This window comes from Saccopteryx bilineata, chromosome 7 (assembly GCF_036850765.1).
Source record: "Saccopteryx bilineata isolate mSacBil1 chromosome 7, mSacBil1_pri_phased_curated, whole genome shotgun sequence".
Lineage (NCBI taxonomy): Eukaryota > Metazoa > Chordata > Mammalia > Chiroptera > Emballonuridae > Saccopteryx > Saccopteryx bilineata.
Genome location: NC_089496.1, coordinates 67,176,068 through 67,182,740, shown reverse-complemented (window position 1 = coordinate 67,182,740; position 6,673 = coordinate 67,176,068). Strand labels below are relative to the sequence as shown.

Here is a 6,673-nt window from a genome sequence, read left to right as displayed (position 1 = left end):
GTGTTTGACTCCAGCGGAAGTGCAGAAGTGACCGTGAGGAAGGCGCCCAGAGCATCGCAACACACGGAGGTTTTGCCTCAAGCCACACAGAGTTGTGGGTGCTGCTGGCTTCAGGAAGAACCAATCCAGAGACAAGGCAGCCACCACGTGTCTTTCAGGGACCCAGGTGCTCTCTAAGTCAGATTCCAACTAGTCACCTAGGCGGCTGTGCTTGTGGTGGTGACAGGTTCTCCATCTTTGTCCACTGCTTATACGTGCCAGGCGAAGGGTGGTTATTATTATTAGGTTTTAGATATTTAAAACACAACTTTATTCTGATTCTAACAAAAGCAATGGGGATGACAGTGACAAACAAGGTTTTACCACGGAACACAGGGACGTGACTGCCGCAGTCCTACATTTGAAACTCAATAAGGAAACAGCTGCATTCCAAAACAGCTCAATATGCATGTCCGGAAAATGAAGGTGTTTTTTGAACTGCCACATTCACTCCGAAGCCCATTCGTCTCTTTCAGGATCGCAAAGCTCAAGCGGTTTCCACGTAGCTGTGTGTGAAAGTGGCAAACGCGCTGTCCCATTGACACCGCAGGACAGCTGCCTGTGAACCCAGACTTCTGACGCGGGGCCCCGGCTTCCCTGGCTCACGGGCCAGCATCCTCGTCTGGGAGAGCGGTGGTCTGGGCAACCTCTAGATGGTGTGCATTCCATGCTGCCCAAGCCGGGCCGTGACGACCTCAATCGAGGCAGGAGCAGGCGTGGCGACAGACTCCAAATAAGGGTCTCCAGCTGGTTTCCTAGCAAGCCAGAGGAAGGGCTTTCGAAGGTGTAGTTACTTTCGGCAGAATTATTGTGGTACTACCGAAGATTCCTCTTTTGGTGGAAGATGATTGATTTGGCCTTCACTTTCCTGTCCTTAACATCCACTTTGTCACCACACCACACGGCGGAGATGTTTTCCCACGCTCATGCCAGATCTGTGTGCCAGTCAGGCACATTCTTGTTAGTAACTCTGGAAGTGGCATCAGACATCATAATGGGGCGCTCGGCTTGGAAGCAACATCCGTCTCTCAGTCCGCGGAACTCCTCCTGGCCCGTGGAACTTCATGGGCCCTGTGTTGGTGTGGAACGTGGGGAATGGACCTCAACACTCAGGTTGACTACACACTTCTCAGATTCACCAGTCGGAGGGCATTTCCCAAATGTAGTTTCCCCAGTCCCAGCATTGCCAACCAGTATGTTAGAAGTGAACTTGGGGTTCATTCTCCTTTGGCTGCGATGGCGATATTACTTCCAGAAGCATCTCTGGGCCCATCCGGCTGAAAGGGTAGCTATTTAATTTATTTTATTTATTATTTTTTTTCAGAGACAGAGAGAGAGTCAGAGAGAGGGATAGACAGGGACAAACAGACAGGAACAGAGAGAGATGAGAAGCATCAATCATTAGTTTTTTGTTGCGCATTGCGACACCTTAGTTGTTCATTGATTGCTTTCTCATATGTGCCTTGACCGCGGGCCTTCAGCAGACCGAGTAACCCCTTGCTAGAGCCAGCTACCTTGGGCTCAAGCTGGTGAGCTTTTTGCTCAAATCAGATGAGCCTGCGCTCAAGCTGGCGACCTCCGGGTCTCAAACCTGGGTCCTGGACATCCCAGTCCGATGCTCTATCCACTGCGCCACCGCCTGGTCAGGCAGGGTAGCTATTTATAACCATGTTGTTCCCAATAATTATCCGTGTGGCCACAGCCCTTTCTGCTGCACATGTGCTATTTTTCCAGGGCTCCGGTCCCTACCACACTCCTCCCCCTTGCCCACCACACCTTGCTCTTTGTCTCCTGATTGCCCAGCTGCGCAGTTCTCACAACGCGCAGCACCTCTCCTCATAGAAGGGATGAGAAGGTCAAGGAGGCCTGGCTTTGCCGCCTGTCTCTGTGACATTCTAACATAACCCTATCTAGGCCAAACACAATTAGATGTTCAAATCCTTCCTTTTTAAGCTCATTACAGAATTTCTCAAAGCTCTTCCTCTTCCCAGAGACACTGTAAAAACCTTGTCACATTTCTGGAACGCTTTTCAAACTGTTGGAACCAACCTGCCACTGAGAATCCCCCCCCCCCTTCTTTTAATCTGACAGTGCAGTATTGAGGTCTGGGTGGGATCCGGAATCACAGAGGTCTTAAAAATTAGGCAAACTTTGGCCCTGGCCGGTTGGCTCAGCGGTAGAGCGTCGACCTGGCGTGCAGGAGTCCTGGGTTCGATTCCCGGCCAGGGCACACAGGAGAAGCGCCCATCTGCTTCTCCACCCCTCCCCCTCTCCTTCCTCTCTGCCTCTCTCTTCCCCTCCTGCAGCTGAGGCTCCATTGGAGCAAGGATGGCCCGGGCGCTGGGGATGGCTCTGTGGCCTCTGCCTCAGGTGCTAGAATGGCTTTGGATGCAACAGAGCAATGCCCTGGAGGGGCAGAACGTCGCCCCCTGGTGGGCGTGCCAGGTGGATCCTGGTCGGGCGCATGCGGGAGTCTGTCTGACTGCCTCCCCGTTTCCAGCTTTGGAAAAATGAAAAAAAAAAAAATGAGGCAAACTTTCCAGGAAGAAAGTCACCTAAAAGATTTTTTTTTTTTTTTTTTTGTATTTTTCTGAAGCTGGAAACGGAGAGACAGTCAGACTCCCGCATGCGCCTGACCAGGATCCACCCGGCACACCCACCAGGGGCCACGCTCTGCCCACCAGGGGGCGATGCTCTGCCCCTCCGTGGCATTGCTCTGCCGCGACCAGAGCCACTCTAGCGCCTGGGGCAGAGGCCAAGGAGCCATCCCCAGCGCCCGGGCCATCTCTGCTCCAATGGAGCCTTGGCTGCGGGAGGAGAAGAGAGAGACAGAGAGGAAGGAAGGGGGGGGGGTGGAGAAGCAAATGGGCGCTTCTCCTGTGTGCCCTGGCTGGGAATTGAACCCGCGCACGCCAGGCCGACGCTCTACCGCTGAGCCAACCAGCCAGGGCCCACCTAAAAGATTTTTGATCTCGTTAATCCCACTCTTTGAAATCTCCTGTCACTCAGGAGAATCTGGAAGCCTCTTTATATTCACACATCTTTATCGAAAAGTGCAGAGTCCAGTTGAAATCAGTTTAAACTCATGTCTTTGGCTCTCACCACTGACCCACGTTCCCAGCTATCCCTTTGTTTAAACGTGTGGAGCACCTTCTGTGTGCCGGACTGTGTCCTGGGTTCTGGAGGATTGGAGGGGTGGTGTGTGTGTGTGTGTGTGTGTGTGTGTGTGAGAGAGAGAGAGAGAGAGAGAGAGAGAGCAAGAGAGAGACTGTTTACACCCTGAGGTTGTCCCTTTACAGGACAAAACGCAGTGACAGGGTGCCCCCTGGAGTTGTGCAAATGCAATGGGTTACCTGCCCTCCAGGACCTTACTGCTGAGACCCGTGCTGCCTAATCCTCAGCCATTGCCCACCTGTGGATAGTGAGCACTTGAAATGCAGCCAAGAGACTGAATTTATAGTTGTCTCTAATTTCAATAAGCTTTCATTGAAAAATCAATACTTCTATTACTGGAACACTTTTAAGTATGGTTGGAACGACTTGAGAAAGCGAGTTTCCTTTTTGACCTGTTATGGAATATAAATAGAGACTAAGTGTTTCCAATGAAAATTTAGCACCTGAATTGGCTGTGCTGTTGGTGTAGGACACACACTGTATTTCTAAGACTTCCTATAAAAAGAAGAGTGGAATGTATAATGCGCCATTAATAATGTGTTTATTTAGTACATGTTGAAATCATAATACTTTGGATATTTTGTTAAAATAGATTCAAATATTACTAAAATATGTTATTAAAAATAATTACGTGAAGTTCTATTTTTTACTTTTTAAAAATGTGGCTATTAGATCATTTTAAATTATACACGGGGCACATGTTATATTGGACAGTGGTCCTCTAGGAGAAGAAATAGATAAGGAAATAGGAAATTCACACTTAGTGGGGTAAGGAAGAGATAGAGAAGTTAGGAACAAATAGGTGGGGTATCACATACATGGATGTGTGTAGAAGTTCATCGGCTGAAGAAAATAGGGAGAAAGCGACGTGTGCTCCACTCAGACCACTTGACACGTACAATGATGTGGAAGCACTTGGACTGGCGGTGAAGGCAGTGTGAGAAATGGGAGGACCCTGTGTGCCCATCTGAGGGGTCTGAGATTTATCCTAAAGACAGTAAGGAACCAGAGAGATATTTTAGGGAAAGAAATGACACTGACACAATCAGAGCTACATTTAGAACTATCTCCCTCGTGGCTGAAGGGAGAATGGATGGGGGGCAGGTAACACAGGAGACCATCCTGCTATGGAGGGGCACAAGACAGAAGCCAGGGGTCCCGGAGGAGAGACAGGGAAGGAAGGAGGAGAGAGAGGGAAGGAAGGAGGAGAGGATGGGAAGTAATGGTCCAGACAGCTGCTGTGCTGGAGAAATAGTGAAGTCAGCCATAGATAGAACTTTTTAAGATTATTTTTATTGATTGATTTTAGAGAGAGGAAAGAAAGTGGAGGAGGGAGCAGGAAGTACCAACTCATAGTAGTTGCTTCTCGTATGTGCCTTGACCAGGCAAGCCCAGGGTTTTGAACCGGCGACCTCAGTGTTCCAGGTTGACGGTCTATCCACTGCGCCACCACAGGTCAGGCTATCATAGATACGAATTTTTAGAAAAAGAAGGAATTTTATATTTCTGCTCCTATCAGTTCCTTTTCTGAAACAGATCTAGTTCTTAGAAAGTACAGACCAAACCTGTGAAAGCAAACACATCTATTTAGGAAGACAAGTTACAACCGGAAAACCCTGAAAACACGAGTCTCTGACAAACCACATCAGTTAATTGATCCCCAGGGGCATGAAAAATGCAATTATAGAAATGGGAGAAAAACCAGCTGGCCACGTTGTGAGGACAGATTTTCCAGAATTTCGTCCAACCCTGACATTATTACGATCCTGTTTATTTGACGGCTCTGGGGGTCAGACCTCACTTTCACGCTTTTGGCCTTGAGACCTTTCTGACACATGGCTCTGAATACAAATGTTTTAGTTCTTCCCAGGGCTCTCATTATGCTCAGACTTCATTATTAGTTCTAACCTCGTTTCATTACTAATTTACATTTACTTTTCTACGAGGAGGTCAGAGGGGTTTTGGGTTTTTTTTTTTAATAAGGAAATGTGAATCGCTGTATCTCTGTTTCTCCATTAGACTTCTACCACTTGAGAATTGTGTGTCATTCTCTATCTCCCAAGAAGGACTGAATGAATCAGAATTTAAAATGTGTAAAATGCCTCAGGCCTCTTAAGAGGATAATATTCTAGAAGAAAAAAAATAGCAATATGGATTTGTAAGTACCACAGGAAACGCCTTGGGTGTAATCTACACAAATGGTATCTGTTACAGGGCAGCGCAGGGGCAAGGGGCTGGGTCCCCGGTCCCACTGTGCATCTGGCCTCCGTGCCAAATGGGCCGGTCACTTCATTGCCCGGGGCTTGCGCTTCCTGGTGTGCGAAATTAAAATAATACTATCTGCCCTTCCACCCCAGGTGGCGGCTGTTGGGAAGATCAGATCAACCATCTTCTGTCAAACCAGTTGGAAAATAGACACTTTCCACTGGGTATCTCTGGAAAAGGCCAATACTGGAGGACAGTGATGGTGATCATGGTGGCTGGTATCCTGTGGTTTAGTCTGTCCAGGTCCAATGATACGTCAGCATGTGACCCATCACGGGCACTCAGGAAATATGGGTGAAGGGAGCCATTACTTCTCAGGGCGTTCTGTTCACGCCATTTGTTTTGAGAAAGCCTCCTTCTCACCGCACACCTTCCTTTCACAGATGCTTAAAGGCACCCTCCTTCGTCTCCATTGTACCCTCTGCTGTTTTTCAGGACTGGCTTTCTCTGCTGATGTAGCTCCAGCCCCTCCAGCCTCACTTGTGAGTCCACCGCTGCCGCTAGCTTGGTCTCCCCTGGGCTTTGCTCTGTTCACCTGAACTCTGCTTCGGGTTCCCCCGGTTTGCGGCCTAGGATGTCTGCGGCCTCGCCCTTGAGCACTCCCACAAATGCCTCTGACAGGTTCAGTTCCCACTTAGACGTGTCTGCTGCTTCCCCCACAGCAGCCAATCCTTCGCCTAGTCACTAAAACCCTCTTTCTCTTTTTTTTTACATGGTTCAACTTCAGCACCTCTGTAATCTTTCTCATCACATGGTTTCCATTTCGGCTGAACCCATTATTTGAACACAGTTTGCGGCCTCCTCCCTGCCTTGCTCACTTAATACTGGGTGTCACATTGACGGTGACCTCCTGGGTTCCAGCCATGATTGGTGCCACAGTGTTTTATGATCGCAGAGTGTCTGGTCTCTAAGAAGTTCTGCAGGCCCTGGCTGGTTGGCTCAGCGGTAGAGCGTCGGCCTGGCGTACGGGGGACCCAAGTTCGATTCCCGGCCAGGGCACACAGGAGAAGCGCCCATTTGCTTCTCCACCCCCCCCTCCTTCCTCTCTGTCTCTCTCTTCCCCTCCTGCAGCCAAGGCTCCATTGGAGCAAAGATGGCCCGGGCGCTGAGGATGGTTCCTTGGCCTCTGCCCCAGGCGCTGGAGTGGCTCTGGTCGCAGCAGAGCGACGCCCCAGAGAGGCAGAGCATCGCCCCC

At 49.6% G+C, this 6,673-nt stretch overlaps 1 pseudogene; it reads right to left on the bottom strand.

Annotated features, from left to right (window-relative positions):
• Positions 1-641: 641 nt before the first annotated feature.
• LOC136311156 (GTP-binding nuclear protein Ran-like) lies at positions 642-1,029 on the bottom strand (annotated as a pseudogene).
• Positions 1,030-6,673: the final 5,644 nt, after the last annotated feature.